This window comes from Vipera berus (genome assembly GCF_964194415.1).
Source record: "Vipera berus genome assembly, chromosome: 1".
NCBI classification, from domain to species: Eukaryota; Metazoa; Chordata; class Lepidosauria; order Squamata; family Viperidae; genus Vipera; species Vipera berus.
In genome coordinates, this window is record NC_138202.1 from 352,674,292 (window position 1) to 352,691,965 (window position 17,674).

Below are 17,674 nucleotides of genomic sequence, written 5' to 3' on the forward strand. Positions count from 1 at the left end.
GACACCCAGCTTTTCATCTCAACTCCAAACAATATCAGTGATGCCCTAGACGTGATGTCCCGCTGCCTGAAAGCGGTCCGGGAATGGATGGGGAGGAACAGGCTTCAACTGAACCCGGACAAGACTGAATGGCTGTACGTTCCGGCAAACCAGGATATTCAGAATGTCCCATCGCTTAACATCGGGGACATGTTACTACCCCCTGTTGATAGGGCCCGCAACCTGGGTGTCCTCCTAGACTCGCAGCTCTCCCTAGAAGACCACATAGGAGCTGTGACCAAGGGGGCCTTCTCCCGGGTACGACTAGTTCGCCAACTACGGCCTTATCTGGACCTGGATTCCTTACGTACAGTCACCCATGCCCTTGTGACCTCTCGCCTAGACTATTGCAACGCTCTCTACATGGGGCTGCCCTTGAGATCCACTCGGAAGCTTCAGCTGGTGCAAAGTGCAGCGGCACGGACACTCTTGGGAGCCTCCCGATACTCCCATATCACACCTCTCCTCCGTGCGCTGCACTGGCTTCCGGTTGCCTTCCGTGTGAAGTTCAAGGTGCTAACAATGACATACAAAGCCCTACATGGCATGGGTCCGGACTACCTACGGGAGCACCTTCTGCCGATGTCAGCACCCCACCGTCCTGTGCGCTCCCACAGAGAGGGCCTCCTCAGGGTGCCACCGCTCAAGGAATGTCGGCTGGTGGCCCCCAGGGGGAGGGCATTGTCAGTGGGTGCGCCAGCCCTCTGGAACAGCTTGCCAACCGAAATCCGGATGGCCCCCGACCTCCGTACCTTCCGACGCGACTTAAAAACTTTCCTGTTCCAGCAGTCCGGCCTGGCATGATAGCGTTAATTGGGGTCCCAGTTTGTTTTCAATATTGTTTTATTACTTTTTATTGTTCATCTGTAGACCTTCCTTCCTCTGTACACCGCCCCGAGTCCCTCGGGAGAAGGGCGGTTTATAAAAACTAATAAATAAATAAATAAATAAATAAATAAAAGCTATTCTGACATCCTTTACAATGAGGTGGCAGAACAACAGAAACATTTGCAGGAAAAGAATATATTCAGGAACTGAATTGAACTGAAGACATTCTTTTTCTGCAAACTGAACTCCATTACAAAGTGAGGGGTGAGAGGGAATAAAAATACCAGCTGCCAATCCGAAAATCCCTGGATGAAAGATCCACTGAGCTGTTGAAAGCTACAGAAGCAGAGGCAATTTATATGCTGAGAGTTCTGGGTCCATGTTCTCAAGATTAAGAGCTGCTGTCCAGACAGGGAATATTTATTTCAAGCAGGATCCTCCTAGTAGGCAACCTTGGCTCTTTTATGACTCGTAGACTTCAACTCCCAGAATTCCTGAGCCAGCATGGCTCAGCATGGAAACCTCTCCCTTTCTCCTCAGCATGACTAGCTCAGGAATTCTGGGAGTTGAAGTCCACGAGTTATAAAAGAGCCAAGGTTGCCTACCCCGGTAGGAAGAGATGCTGGCTTTAGCACAGAACCAAAGGAGAGATCTCTCTTCTTTGCCAAGTAAAAATTTTTTTTCCCCTTTTGGAAACTACAGAAGGGAGACGAGCAAAATGTTGCAATGGTAAGAAGCAACAGAGGTGTAATTCTCCTCCAGCCCGATTGCAGGAAGACGCATTCGCTATTTGACACATTGGTGAAGGAATAACTTCTATTTATTTAGATTTTTTTTAAAGAAATCCCACTGTTATTGTTTTTATATATAACTCAAGGTGGTGAACATGCCTAATACAGGTAGTTCTCAACTAACAATCACAACTGAGCCCCACATTTCTGTTGCTAAGTGAAACACTTGTTCAGTGAGTTTTGCCCCATTCTAAGACATTTCTTGCCACAGTTGTTAAGCGAATCACTGAGGTTGTTAAGTTAATAACTCAGTTGTTAAGCGAATCTGGCTTCCCCATTGACTTTGCTTATCAGAAGGTCGCAAAAGGGGATCACGTGACCCCGGGACATTGCAACCGTCAAAAATGTGAACCAGTTGCCAAGCCTCTGAATTTTGATCACGTGACCATGGGGAGGCTGCAACGGTTGTTAACTGTGAAAAAAATGGTCATAAAGTCACTTTAATCAGTGCTGATGTAAATTTGAATGGCCACTAAATGAACTGTTGTAAGTAGAGGACTACCTGTACTCCTTCCTTCTCCTATTTTCCCCACAACAACAACCCTGTGAGGTGAGGTGAGTTGAGAGAGAATGACTGGCCCAAAGCCACCCAGCCGGCTTCCACACCCAAGGCAGGACTAGAACTCAAGAGTATCCTGGTTTGTATCCTTCTGGCTTAACCAGTAGACCATATCTCTCTTTTTCAGGCAATGGCAAACCACTTCTAAAATCCTACCAAGAAAACTGTAGGGACTTATCCATGCAGTCACCAGGACTCAACACTGACTCAAAATCACACAGTTTACACAGGCTATGACCATCCTATCTCCCTCATGTGTCCCTCAAGAACACACCAGGAGGTGGTGGCATTCCCACGGAAGATAAATGGTAGCCCAAGGACAACCAAACTAGGAAAGAGTTGGGATGTACAAACTGGGGGAGGAGAGTTAAGACTTCCAATCTTTCATCCTAGTACCACAACTGTGTAGTAATCAACCATTATGGAACAGGACAGGCAAACTAGACTAAAAAATGTTTCTGCACATGCATCAGTTTAACGTAGGGGTCTTCAAACTTGGCCCTTTTATGACTTGTGGACTTCAACTCCCAGAGTTCCTCAACCAGCGTTGCTGGCTGAGGAATTCTGGGAGTTGAAGTCCACATATCATAAAAGGGCTTAGTTTGAAGACCCCAGGTTTAACGCAATGATGGTGGTCCTGGACTAGAAACCAAGACTGTGTGTTCTATCCTCACTTTAGGGGCAAAAGCCTGCTGGGTGTCTTGGACCAATCACCAGGAGATTATGAGTTCCAGTCCTGCTTTAGGCATGAAAATTTGCTGGGTGACTTTGGGCCAATTGCTAGCAGATGGTGAGTTCTAGTTCCGCCATAAGCATGAAAGCCTGCTAGGTGACTTTAGGCCAATTACCAGCAGATGGTGAGTTCTAATCCCGCCTTAAGCATGATAGGCTGCTGGGTGACCTTGGGCCAGTCCCTCTTTCTCGGCCCAGCCCAACCCAATCCATAGGACTGTTGTGGGGAAAGAGGAGGCAGAAGCATTTTGTCCTCTGCCTTGAGTTGTACAAAATAAAGACAGAACATAAATTCAATTGTACAAAAAAATAAAATATTTATAAATAGAGATGAGAAAGGATGTGCAAATCCCTGAACAATTACACTGATTCCTCTCACAAGGTAAATTAAGATCTTACATAGATACAGAATCAGATGAAGAGAGAAATGTCAAAAGATAAATATTGTCCATATTCTCTATTGCAGTCATTGACCCAAAGGGTCAAATAAATGGGCAGGTGGAGGGAAGGGCAGAGGGATATACATAAGATCGGTGGGGGAACATGGAAAAAAATAGAGAAAGCAAGAGTTTTCTTCTTGTTTTACTTATTGTACCAAAATCTTTGTGCAGATTTTGTTGCCCAAATTAGGGAGGGAGGGAGGGAGGGAGGGAGGGAAGGAAGGAAGGAAGGAAGGAAGGAAGGAAGGGGTTAATATTAAATATTCAGAAGAAGGGAGTAATGTCAGCCACCATCTTTTGTGGATTCACAGTTGATAGTAAAGAAATGGATGTGGCATTATAGACAATGCTATTTTTCTGGGCTCCGAAGTACATAAAGAGACAGCACCTATTGTAGAAATATTTATGTTTTGAAATTTAAATAGTCCAATTATGGAAACTCTCTGAGAGATTTTCAATAAAACTCAATAAGAAACAATTTGAACATATATGTATTCATTCAAATAAAATACAAAATAGAAACATCATGCAGATTAAGTAGCAGCAAAGGGCCCATTGAAAATCTAAAACATTACCAATTGAAATACAATTAAAATTGACTTAAAAGCAATTAAACACCTGGGAAAAATAGATCTTTGCCTGGCATCAAAATGATGCTGATGTGGGCACCAGACAAGTCTCTTAGGTAGGGTATTCCAGAGATGAAGAACTGCAAAGAAGATTGATCCTTTCTAAAAGTAGAGAAAAGATTAATCCTACAGGGGAATGACAAGCCTAGGCAAGATTATGAAGGACAAGAATCTTTCTAGGACTGCAAGACTCAGAATAATCAATGCAGGGGTTTGTTCACTGGTGAGGGGATAAAGACTAGAGGCTAGAGTGGCCCACAAAATAGGGCTATTCCACCAGTGGAATCTCTATGCCAACTAGAAATGATAGCGGAATAAAACAGGAGCTGTCATTACTGTCAGCCCTTCAGGGTAGACTAGAGTAGGAAAACAGAATTATGAATGCTAATAGAGATAGTAAGATACGCAGATGATACCACTCTAATGGCAGAAAATGAAGAGGAATTAAAGAGCCTCTTGTTACGAGTGAAGAAGGAGAGTGCAAAACTTGGGTTGAAACTTAACATTAAGAAAACCAAGATCATGGCATCTGGCCCTCTCAGTTCCTGGCAAATAGATGGGGAAGAAATGGAGGTAGTGACAGATTTTATTTTCCTGGGCTCCAAGATCACCGCAGACGGGGACTGCAGCCAAGAAATTAAAAGACGCTTGCTCCTGGGGAGGAAAGCCATGGCAAATCTAGACAGCACACTAAAAAGCAAAGACATCACCCTGCCAACAAAAGTGCGTATAGTCAAGGCCATGGTTTTCCCACTTGCAATGTATGGCTGTGAAAGTTGGACCATAAGAAAGGCTGAGCGCCAAAGAATTGAGGCCTTTGAACTATGGTGCTGGAGAAGACTCCTGCGAGTCCCTTGGACTGAAAGGCGACCAAACCGGTCAGTCCTAGAGGAAATCAACCCTGACTGCTCTTTAGAAGGCCAGATCCTGAAGCTGAAACTCAGATACTTTAGCCACCTAATGAGAAGGAAGGACTCACTGGAGAAGAGCCTAATGCTGGGAAAGGTTGAGGGCAAGAGAAGAAGGGGACGACAGAGAATGAGGTGGCTGGATGGAGTCACTGAAGCAGTAGCTGTGAGCCTAAATGGACTCCAGAAAATGGTAGAGGACAGGAAGGCCTGGAGGAACGTTGTCCATGGGGTCGCGATGGGTCGGACATAACTTCGCAACTAACAACAACAGAGATAGTCCTCAACTTACAACCACAATTGAGCCCAAAGGTTCTACTGCTAAGCAAGACAGTTGTTAAGTGAGTTTTGCCCCATTTTTACGGCCTTTCTTGCCACAGTTGTTGAGTGAATCAGTGCAGTTCTTAAGTTAGCAACATGGTTGTTAAGTGAATCTGGCTTCCCCTTTAACTTGACTTATTGGAAGAATACAAAAGATGATCACGTGAATGAACTGATGAGGTTACCTAGTTTGGTAATGAAACTTCTGCAAGAAAACCAAGCTGAGAAAAAAGCATTCAGACCGTTGAAATGTTCTGCTCTGTTCCTACTTTAAAACAATGCCTCCCCTGAAGTGTGTTTGACCATGTTTGTTTCATCCATCCATGTCTAAAGTATAATTCTGAGATCATAGAACTATAAAGTTGGAAGAGAACACTTCTAATCCAGGGTTTCTTAACCTCGGCAACTTAATGAAGTGTGGACTTCAACAAGCAGAATTCCCCAGCCAGCATGCTGAAACCCACACCTCATGAAGTTGCTAAGGTTGAGAAACACTGATTTAAATCACTGTTTGTCAAGCTCAGCCGGCTGGGGAAATCTGGGATTTGAAGTCTCTGTATCTTAAAGGCTTTGCTTGTTTGCATGGACCGGTTTCTGGCATGCCGTGGCTCGGTGCCGGTCCATGGACCGAGGGTTTGGGACCCCTGCTGTAAGGTATGCCTGGTTTTCTAAAAAAACCCTACTCCAATATTCAAATTCACGTACTAGACCAGTATTTCCCAAGCTTAGCCATTTTAAGACATGTGGATTTCAACTCCCAGAATGCTGGCTGAGGCATTCTGGGAGTTGAAGTCCACACCTTTAAAATAGTTAAGATTGGGAAACATTGGGTTACAGAATCTGGTACCTCCTGATCTTTTGGATTAAAATCAAGAGTTTCTTGCCACTGGCTGCAATGGTTTTTGCCAAAGATCTAAAATCCAAAACACCTGTAAAGCTCCAGGTAATCTAATTATTGGTCTAGGCAGAGTGATGACTCTCCAGGTTTTAGGCAGGTATCTACCCCAGCTGCACCTGGAAAAACTGGAATTGAAACAAAGATTAAGGAGAGACATACCTCAGCTGACTAAACTTCCTCTTTTCTCTATTTCTGGTTAATACTATGGATGTATTCACACAACGTGCTTTAATCAGGTCAGTTAAACAGTAGTGTCACGATGTACATTTTAATTCTGGTGAGGATTAGGCTTGCTTTTTGTAACTGGAAGATGGAATTAGTTTTGGGTTAATGCTCTTTATTAAAGCCAGGAAACTGTTTAAATCAGAAACTAGCTCTATATCAGTACAGTGTTTTGTCTTAATAGGTTGGCAGTTTGGCGGGTCGAATGCTGAGTGCCGCGTAACAGAGTGAGCGCCTGTTACTCGTCCCAGCTTCTGCCAACCTAACAGTTCGAAAGCACGTAAAAATGCAAGTAGAAAAATAGGGACCACTACGGTGGGAAGGTAACAGCGTTCCGTGCGCCTTTGGCGTCTAGTCATGCCGGCCACATGACCACGGAGACGTCCTCGGACAAGCGCTGGCTCTTCGGCTTTGAAACGGAGATGAGCACCGGCCCCCTAGAGTCAGAAACGACTAGCACGCATGTGCGGGGGAACCTTTACCTTTTTAATTTAATGTAAGTTGTTGTTGTTATTGCCAGGAATGATCTAGAACAGTATGTCTCAACCTAGGCAGTTTTAAACTGTGTGGACTTCAACTCCCACAATTGCCCAGCAAACATGCATCTGGAGGACCTAGAAAAAGGGCCTTCTCTGTAGTGGCTCCCTCCCTTTGGAACATCATTCTCTCAGAAATAAGATTGATGACACACATATACCCTCGTTGCTTTTCCACAAGACCTTGAAGACGTGGTTTTGTCAATGGGCCTGGGGACTCCATTCAGAGCTGATCAAGTGGCTTGTTTGATTCTGTTGCCACAACCCCAGATGACGTAGGGTTTAAATTGTGGATTTTTAACTGTGGATTTTTAATGTTACACACCTTTCAGAGTCACTGTGTAGAATAGAGGTGGGAAACTATGGCCTCCTTATGACCTGTGGACTTCAATTCCCAGAATTCCTGAGCCAGCCATGCTGGCTCAGGAATTCTGGGAGTTGAAGTCCAGGGGTCATAAAGGGGCCATGGTTCCCTACCCCTGGTGTAGAAGTTGGGCAGCTATATAAATTTAATAAACAAGATAGACAATCTCAAGGTAGACAGTGGCACACCACTTCTGTATTATTGCCAAGGTGGCAATGTAAGCAGGTTCACAGAGCTGAACTCAAGGGAGACTTTACTTTTTACTAATATAATAAAGGTTGCCTTTCTTTTAATGTTAGATGTCACAGCCTAACCACCGTGCAGTATGTTATTATGCTGCAATTACAGTAATTATCCAACCTGTTGATGACTCTCTTTTCCTGTAAGTGCTCTAAAAGGAGCACCAGCCCTTTATCTGACACGCCAACCCTCTTACCAAGAACGAGATCTGATTACAAAGACTGGCTCTTTTCAGACCTGAATGTGTCAACTGGTTCACCATCTTGGATGGAGTTCAGGTTGGCTGGGCTGGGGCCAAAGAAACCTGAGAACTTGTAAACAAAGTCTGTTTACAAAGTCTGACTGCTCTTTAGAAGGCCAGATCCTGAAGTTGAAACTCAGATATTTGACCACCTAATGAGAAGGAAGGACTCACTGGAGAAGAGCCTAATGCTGGGAAAGGTTGAGGTCAAGAGAAGAAGGGGACGACAGAGAATGAGGTGGCTGGATGGAGTCACTGAAGCAGTAGGCATGAACCTAAATGGACTCCAGAAGATGGAAGAGGACAGGAAGGCCTGGAGGAACATTGTCCATGGGGTCGCGATGGGTTGGACATGACTTTGCAACTAACAACAACAAACCGGAAAATAAGCCCTAGCATGATTTTTCAGGACACGCTTAATATAATCCTCACCCCAAATAAGCCCCAGTTAAGATCATCAGCCAGACGGACGCATTTAGTAGCGTATTTTTCCCAAAATAAGCCCTAATGCGTCTTTTGGAGCAAAAATTAATGATATAGGGTTTCCTGCCTGAGCTGGGGGTTGGACTAGATGACCTGCAAAGCCCCTTCCAACATCATCATCATCATCATCATCATCATCATCAGACCCGGTCTTATTTTTGGAGAAACACGCTAATCCTTGACTTACAATCATTTGTTCAGAGTTACAACAGTACTGAAAAAAATGACTTATGACATAAGTTTTTCACACTTACGACCGTTGCAGTATCCCCATGGTCACGTGATCAAAATTCAGGCACTTGGCAACTGGCATGTATTTATGACGGTTGCAGTGTCCCGAGGTCACGTGATCCCCTTTTGCGACCTTCTGACAGGCAAAGCCAATGGGGAAGCCAGCCTCACATAACAACTTTGCTACAAACTTAACAAGTGTGGCAAGAAAAGTTGTAAAATGGGGCAAAACTCACTTAACAACGGCCTCACTTAGCAACAGAAATTTTGCACTCCGTGGTGGTCGTAAGTCGAGGACTACCCATTATGTTAAAATTGCCAAGTTTGAGAAACATTGAGCTAAAGCCCCAGACCCAGCAGGAAATTTTACTGTATCCTAATCTGGAAACGTCTGGGGATAGAGACAGCCAGATGATAGAGAACGCAAAACATGTTGCATTGTTTTAGGAAGCAGATATCTGTAACCTGCAATTCATCTGGACACAACAGGAAACCAAGCTACATCCCAGAGGAAATTCACACCTGGCTATCACACTCAATCTGTGTTTTCCCTCCAGGCACTGGCATTCCTGGGCCAGATGCTTCACAGTTACAAATCAGTCATGTGGATGACGACTCAAAAGCATATCAGCAAGTACAGGTAGTCCTTGATGTACAACCAATCTGTTTAGTGACCACTCAAAGTTACAACGGCACTCAAAAAAGTGACTTATGACATTTTTCACATTAATGACCACTGCAGGATCCTCGTGTCATGTGGCATGTATTTATGACCCATTGCAACTGTCCCTAGGTCAGGGGTAGGCAAAATAAAAAATAAAGAGATTCTCCTCCCTCTCATATTAATCATTTATCTATACATTTGTTTCCTGCTGTCTATCCTTAAAATTGACTTAAGCTGTACACCACAAAAACAGCTATGCACAATCAGCTATAAAAAAGAAAGAAAAATAGCTGACATCAAAGGTAAGGTACATTATAAGGTTATGTTATTATTCAAAGAACTAGTCTACTTTTTATTCTTGGCTAAAGTCATGCCAAGTTAATTAACAGATTAAGCATAGACTTAGGGTTGCATCTTCAGTAATTAGATTTTTATTTAATTAATTGAAGTGAGGCATCCTTCAGGAGTAAAAAAAAATCAATATAGTTTCTAACCACACCACTGAAGTCCTGTCTCTCTTTTTTTACATACCTTGCATGTGTAAAGCCCAGAATTAAATTCCTATTTCTCACTGAATTCATTTTTCCTGAAATAGTATCTTTATTCCAATTTATATTGCAGTTTCTGGAGGGGAATTAAGGATCTGTCGATCTATAATAATGACATTATCTCTACCAAGATGTTACAAAGAAGAGGAAAACATATCGAATGTGCTGGAATATGTAAGAGTGTGTGGGTGTGTTTGTGTATTATATCACATGACTTGCTTCTTTTCTAAGTTTCACCAAAACAAGCAGAAGGGCTACTGTAAGGCAAAGAATGGATAAAGTAAACAATTGATCACTCAGGATTATGATTAACTTAATTATAGTTTAGTCTATTAACCTAGTTTTCAGCTTTGCCTGACACACTAAACTAGCTATGCTGTTTAATCGCCACTAAAATCTGTTTGCCACTAAAATCTATGGTTGTGCAAAAAGAGCCAATGTTTGAGGAACTCATGTGGTCTTTGGCATAAGATTATCAAATCACAGCAAGGATCATTCATGTTTATGGCAGGGGTCTTCAAACATGGCCCTTTTATGACTTGTGGTCTTCAACTCCCAGAATTCCTCAGCCAGGTATGCTTATGGCCTATTCTCCAAAGCACCTGAAGGCAGGACAAGAAGCCATGAATGGAAACTAATCAAGGAGAGAAGCAACCTGGAATTAAGGAGAAATTTCCTGACAGTGAGAACAATTAATCAGTGCAATGAAGTTGTGGGTGCTCCAACACTGGAGTTTTTAAAGAAGAGATTGGATAATTATTTGTCTGAAATGGTACAGGTAGTCCTCAACTTACAACAGTTCATTTAGTGACCATTCAAAGTTACAACGACACTGAAAAAAAGTGACTTATGACTGTTTTTCACACTTAACAATTCTTGTAGCATCCCCGTAGTCATGTGATCAAAATTCGGATGCTTGGCAACTAGTTCATATTTATGACGGTTGCAATGTCACGTGATCCCCTTTTGCGAACTTCTGACAAGCAAAGTTAATGGGGAAGCCAGATTCACTTAGCCAGGTTACTAACTTATCAACTGCAGTGAATCACTTAACAACTGAGGCAAGAAAGGTTGTAAAATGGGGCAAAATTCATGTAACAAATGTCTCTCTTAACAACAGAACCCTTGGGCTCAATTGTGGTCGTACGTCGAAGACTCCCTCTATAGCAGGCATGTCCAAAGTCCGGCCCGGGGGCCATTTGCGGCCCGGGGGGCGGTTTAATACGGCCCTCTAACAGCCCTCCCTGCTCTGTGTAAATGCTGCCCTCCCATGGCCCTCCCTTCTGATTGAGGGCGGCAAGCAGAAGACTGTCTGCCACAGGAGGGAGGGCGGTGAGAGGGCCGCATCGGAAGCCCGATCCTGACGTCACCGCCCAAACTTGGAAGACGAGCGTAGGACAAGCGAGTTTGGAGTTGGAGAAGGCAAGCGAGGGAAGTAGGTCGGGTCATTGCTGGAGGCTCTTCAGCAGCCTCAAGGCGGGGCAAGGGGTGGGGGGTCCTTTCCACCAACATCTATCAGCCCATTTCTTCTGCGAAAGACTGGAGGGGCTGACCGGGCGAGGGAGCCGGCGCGCGGGGGGCGCAAGCCTCCTGCACGGAAAGCTGGCTGTGGCATTCTTTAGGGGAAAGGTGGCGGGGGGAGGGGGGCTTACAGAAATTGGGGAGAGCTGCTTTTTGGTTTCAAGAGGGGCCGCCCGCATTGGCGGAGGGGCGTGGCGCCTCTGGGCACATGCAGAATGCCTTCCAGTCGCGGCCCAGGTAAGCCGCGGCTCCGCTGGGCGGGGCAGGAGCGCCCCTCCTTCCCAGCGAGGCGCTGAGCCTGGTGCGGGCGGCGGAGGCTACCGGGGTGTGGCTAGCGGGTTGGGGCGTGCGGCGCTGGTTCTTTCCTCGGCAGGGAGGAAGGTGAGGCAGCGGCGGGGCAGGCCTGGCCCGGGAGAATCAGGGCACGCCTTCTTCGCCACCAGAGCTGCCCCGGCTCCGAAGCCCTCTGGAGGGGAGGGAGGACGCATCTCCAGACGGCCGTGCTTAGGGGGCCTCCTGGGAGCGACACACACACACACACACACACACACACATGCCCAAGGGTATTTTCATGCAATAATTTTGTACCTGTTTGAAAACAGCTCTGAATTTTGAGGTTGTTATAATGTTCGGAAAAATGTTCGGCCCTCCAGCATGTTCACTTCATCCAATCTGGCCCTCTTTGAAAAAAGTTTGGACACCCCTGCTCTATAGGGTTTTCTGCCTGATTAGTGGGTTGGACTATGAGACCTCCAAGATCCCTTCCAATCCTGTTATTCTGTTTAATCCACCAAGCTGATTTTCACACCTGAAAAGTCTCTTTAAGTTTCAACTCCAACATGACCGCAGAATATGGTCCAAAAGGTCAAGATGGCAGCTATGGCATTATGATAGAAGCTCCGCCCATTTCTATGGGGGTCATGATCACATCACCACAGGTGCCCTCATGACTTTTCTTTGATTTTGCCGAAACCCTGATTCCTACAAGCATGTCACTGACAGATCCTGCCCCCAAAGTTTGCAAACTCCTAGTCAGCTAACCGAAGCAACCAATGACAAATGAAACAAAAGGGAGATTATTTTCAGAAATAAGATGTCACGTTACTAGAATGAATCTGAGTCAGTTCACCAGGACCAGAGTTTTACTCTTCCAAGCTTTCAAACTCTGCTGGAGCCCATCTTCAGAGAACCTCTCTCTACTGGAGTGTGTGGGCTATGTTGTGATTCAGGGTCAGCCTGTGGGTTCGGCAGTTGGGTCGGACGACTCAGAGGAGGAGGAGGAGGGGGGTGTTGAAGAGCTTGCTGAGGGGGTTGGACAGCTTGATGAGAGCCCTCAGCCAGGCCCCTCCCACTTGGTCACCACGGAGACCCAGCTGTGTGAGCCTGACAGCGTGGATGAAGATGACCCACAGCTGGCCCTGTTCAAGGACGCCCGACGCAGGAGGCAGTCAATCAGGAGTAAACAGAGGAAGGCAATGGGGCTCCTCGGAAGGAGGCAGAGAGAAGCCACGCCCTGAACTGTATTTAAGGGGGAATGCGTGGGAGGGCTGGTTTGCTGAAGGCAACCACTTGAAAAGCTCCTGTTTCTTGGTTCGTGTCTTGTTCTATTTGTTTTTGTAGCAATAAATTTGGCAGGCGTAATTCCAGCCTCTTGCCTTCTTGTAAAAGGGGTTGTCCCTGCCTTTTCTGCAGGGCCGGTAGCAGGCTGGTACAGAACAGGCTATTCAAGTTACTCCTTGGAAAGATTAGCCATCCTGCCATGGACACCTAAGTGAACTGCAACTCCGATGCAATATTCCAGCTGAAACGTTTTTGAGCAGTAAAAAAAGGTAAACTTTCAAATATTTTCCAGTATAGCTACAAAATTAGCCGATCTGACTAGCCCTGTTACACCCACAAACATCTCTGGAATCTAAATAGCTTCCATCCAGCCAAATTTCAACTGGAGGATGTACCCCTTCATTTAATAGTGCAGAGCTAATGAAATTTTAGAGCAGGGGTCTTCAAACTTGGCCCTTTTACGACTTGTGGACTTCAACTCCCAGAATTCCTCAGTCAGGCATGCTGGTTGAGGAATTCTGGGAGTTGAAGTCCACAAGTCATAAGAAGGCCAAGTCTGAAGACCCCTGTTTTAGAGAGAGGCTAATTCCTTTTTTTGGAGGGGAGGGAATCTGATTTAACCCACTTCAGCCAATTTGAGTGAGCTAAAGTGGACAAGAGTTTCAGACAGTGCATTTCCAAAATGAAACTAGATACCACTTGTAACTTAGATCTGTGTTTGTTCCATATTATTATTCTTTGGAATTCAACCGTTCCAGATCACAACAGCAACCTTAGGCAAGATCCTAAGAGAGAAGAATATCTGAAGAACAACAAAGATTGGAGTGGTGTAAACTGACTTTCCAGTGATAGCTGGATATTGAGAAAGAGGGAGAAAAAAGAACATCAATGCTTATGAGTTTTATGGGTGCCATGGACTGCAAGAAGCTTTCTAGATAAGTTCAGGACCAAATACCGATAGTCCTCAATTTATGACCACTATGAGAACAGAAGTTTCACTGCTGAGCAAGGGACTTAAGTGAGTCATGCCTGATTTTACGACCTTTTTTTACTATGGCAGTTAAATGAGTCATTGCAATTGTTAAGGAAATCACACTCGTTAAGCAAATCCAGCTTTCCCCATTGACTTTGCTTGGTGCAGTGGTTAGAATGCAGCATGGCAGGCTGACTCTGCCCACTGCCAGGAGTTCGATCCTGACGGGCTCAAGGTTGTTTCGGCTTTCCCATCCTTCCGAGATTGGTAAAATGAGGACCCAGATTATTGGGGGTGAGAGGATAATGTTGTAACCTTCTCCGAGAGGGCTGTAAAGCAGCGGTCCCCAACTTTTTCGGCTTTGCAGACCAGCGGCGGGGGAGAGAGTGGGTGGTTCCGTGTCACATAAGTGGCAGGCACACACGCTTGCAGCTCCATTTGTGTGAGTGGGAGGGCGCTTGTGCTCACGGGTGCAGCTCCATTTGCACACCCACTTGCACAAATGGAGCTGCATGCGCGAGCGCCTGCCCCTCGTACAAGTGAAACTGCATGCATGAGCACGCTTGCCCACCGCTTGCATGGCCCAGGCCGCGGCCTGGGGGTTGGGGACCCCTGCTGTAAAGCACAGTAGAGCAGTATATAAGTGCTACTGCTATTGTTGGAAGCTGGCTGGGAAGATCACATGACTCCAGGATGCTGCAACCATTATAAATACACGCTGGTTGCCAAGAGCTGAATTTTGATCATACGACAGTAGGGATGTTGCAATGGTCATAAGTGGGAGGATCCATTGTACACCACTTTTTTCGGTGCTGTTGGAACTTCGAACAGTAGCTAAAAGGACGATTGGAAGTCAAGGACTACCTGTAAAGGCATTGAGGCAATGATCAGCAGCAGACGCTCACATATTTTGGGCACGTGCTACAAGAGGATTCTGAACTTGAAAAAACAACTGGGATTGACGATGTTGAAGGATTTGGAAGGGAAGACAAACAGATCGGGTAGGCGGATGGGATTGAGAAGATCCCTGGAAGATCCTGCAAGAGCTGCTTCGTATTACTAGTCCTGGGTGGGGATCCAGTCTGAAGGAGAAACGTCGACCTGGAGCATGTATGGACAGGCATATCACACCTGTCGGCCTTCTCCGAACCCACGTTTTCCTGCAGGAGCTCACAAACAGATGAGCTTCGTTAACAACATATGCTACACGGACACCCACAAACACTGAATCACCTTTGAATCTGGATCTCAGCACAGGGCTACAAAAGGTTGTATTGACCTCCTCAGACATGGCGGTGGCAGATCATTGCCAAGAAACAAAACCCAGCTTGCCAGCACTTAATTGACAAATCGGGAGAACTCAACCCCATTAGCTTTCCAGAAAGCCTTGAAGACTTGGCTCCTTTTTCCTGGCACACGGGCTGAGATGTTGGCAGAATCTCACCTGTATGGTTGGATGAGATTCTGCTTTTCAGAGCCCTCAGCTTTTGTTGCACAGGTAGTTTTCAACTTATAACCATTTACTACAGCATTTTAAAAAAAAAGTGATTTATGATCGGTCCACCTCACAGTTACAATCACTGCAGCGTTCCTGTGGTCACATGAACAAAATTAGGGCATTCGCATGTATTTACCATCGTTATGGTGTTCTGGTGTCACGTGATCGCCACATGATGACCCCAGCTGGCTTCTGACAAGTCAAATCAATGGGGGAAGGCCAATTTGCTTAACGACCATGCCAGTCACTTCGCAAGGGTGGCAAGAAAGGTCATAAAATCGGCTGCGACTCCGTTAACAGCTACCTCACTTAGCAACAGAAATTCCGATCTCACTTGTCGTACGTTGAGGACTACCTGTAATGGTCTATTATTTCACGTTTAGGTTTTGTCCTGTGAGCGGTCACAAGATCAGAATGGGCAGCTATTTGAATTCTATAAATAAAAAAACAAACAAATGTTGCCACCTGATTAACAAGTACTTGAACTGTTATTTACTGCCCTCAGTTGAGCCTTCGGTGATCTAGGAACAATCAAACAGGCCTACTTTGCAAGGGTGTTGTGTGGACTAGGTAACGATGATGATGCGGCACGGAGCAAGAAAAGGACTTATAGTTGCTGCTGAATTTTTTCCACATCCTCCTGAACGGCAGGTAGTCCTCAACTTACAACAGTTCATTTAGTGACCGTTCGAAGTTACAATGGCCCTGAAAAAAGCGCCTTACCACAGGTTATTTCACACTTACGGCCATCGCAGCATCCCCACGGTCACCTGATCCAAATTCAGACACCGGGCAATTGAATCATATTTACAAGACGTGACTCCCTTTTGCGACCTTCTGACAAGCAAAGCCAAGGGGGGGGGGAAGCCTGATCCGCTTCACAACCAGGTTTGTAACTGATTCACTTAGGAACAGTGGCAAAGTAAGGGGTGAAAAACGGGGCGAAATTCAGTTAATTGCCGTCCTAAGTCAAGGACTGCCTGTAAGGAAGGGAAGCCCTGTCCCCTTCCCATAGGCCAGGGGTCTTCAAACTTGGCCCTTTTATGACTTGTGGACTTCAACTCCCAGAATTCCTCAGCCAGCAAAGCTGGCTGAGGAATTCTGGGAATTGAAGTCCACAAGTCATAAAAGGGCCAAGTTTGAAGACCCCTGCCATAGGCCCTTTCCAGAGCCAGGAGCCCGAACCGGAGAAGCCCCCCCCCGCCCTCCCGCGAAACCCCCGGAACGCCAGCCTGTCTCCCCGGCTGCCCGTTCGGAGCCTCCACCCACTCACCCTTCCGCCCACTCGCTCAGCCACTGCCGCGCCTGCCTGCCTGCCGGCCTCGCTTGCTTCCCGGCTCTGCTTGAGCAAGGGGGTGGGGGGGGTCGGACTAGAAGACCTCCAAGGTCCCTCTCAATTCTGCTACTCTCTTAATTCAGGGGGGTCTTCAAACTTGGCCCTTTTATGACTTGTGGACTTTTAACTCCCAAAATTCTCCTCAGCCAGCCTGGGTGGCTGAGGAATTCTGGGAGTTGAAGTCCAGAAATCATAAAAAGGGCCAAGTTTGAAGACCCCCCTGCTCTTAATTCTTCTGCTCCCAGCAAAGCCCCCCCCCCCCGGCCGCCCGCGTCAGGTGCGCTCGCCCAGCCCGGTTTCCTCCTGTAGCTTAGCCCAGCGTTTCCCAACCTTAGGAACTTGAAGATGCGTGGACTTCAACTCCCAGAATTCCCCAGCCAGCTATGCTGGCTGGGGAATTCTGGGAGTTGAAGTCCACGCATCTTCAAGTTCCTAAGGTTGGAAAACGCTGGCTTAGCCTTCCCGCGGACGCCTCTACCGGCGGGCGGCGCTCCCTCGGTCCGGGTGGGGAAAGCGGTCCCAGCCCCCCCCCCGCCGCCCGGCCCTTCCAAAGCGCGAGGAGCGGAGAAGCCAGCGGCTGCTCCGGCCGAGCCTCGGCCAAGGGGTGGCTGGCTCCGAAAGGCCGCTCCGGAGCCTCCGCCTGGGCTCGGCGGGGCTCAGCAGGCGACCCAGGGGGCGGGCGGGCGGGCGCGCCGCCATCGGCGGAGCCTGGGCTCCGGCAAAAAGCGGCGGGGGCTGAGCCCGCTCCACTCCGTCCGGTGCCGGGGAGGCCCGCTCGGCCAGGCGGCCGGCCGGAAGGAAGGAAGGAAGAGGGAGGGAGGCAGGCAGCGGGGAACGGGAGGACGGCGCTCGGGGGTGCCCGGCTGGAGGAAGCCTCCGCCTCCGCCCCCCGCCAAATAGCCACCTACGTTAGTTTGCTCAAGTTGGCCCCTTCCTCCTGCTCCGTCCTCCGTCCGAAAGGCTTCCCGCCAGGGCCGGAGTGACGATCCGCTCCTTAAGGACGGGATGAAGGCGAAGGCGGCGGCGGCGGCGGCGGGGGCTGCGCGCTCGGCTGCTCGAGCCCCGTTGCAATCACACCGGAGCGGAACGTCGTAAGGCCGGGCTGGCTGGGT

At 47.1% G+C, this 17,674-nt stretch overlaps 1 protein-coding gene across 1 annotated transcript in view; it reads right to left on the reverse strand.

Moving 5' to 3' along the window:
• Positions 1 to 17,674, reverse strand: part of CUEDC1 (CUE domain containing 1) — a 92,463-nt gene extending 74,789 nt beyond the window's left edge. The window contains exon 1 of the mRNA XM_081334791.1: positions 17,471 to 17,674. The gene's annotated coding sequence lies outside the window, so the exon portion shown is untranslated. The remainder of the gene's footprint in view (positions 1 to 17,470) is intronic.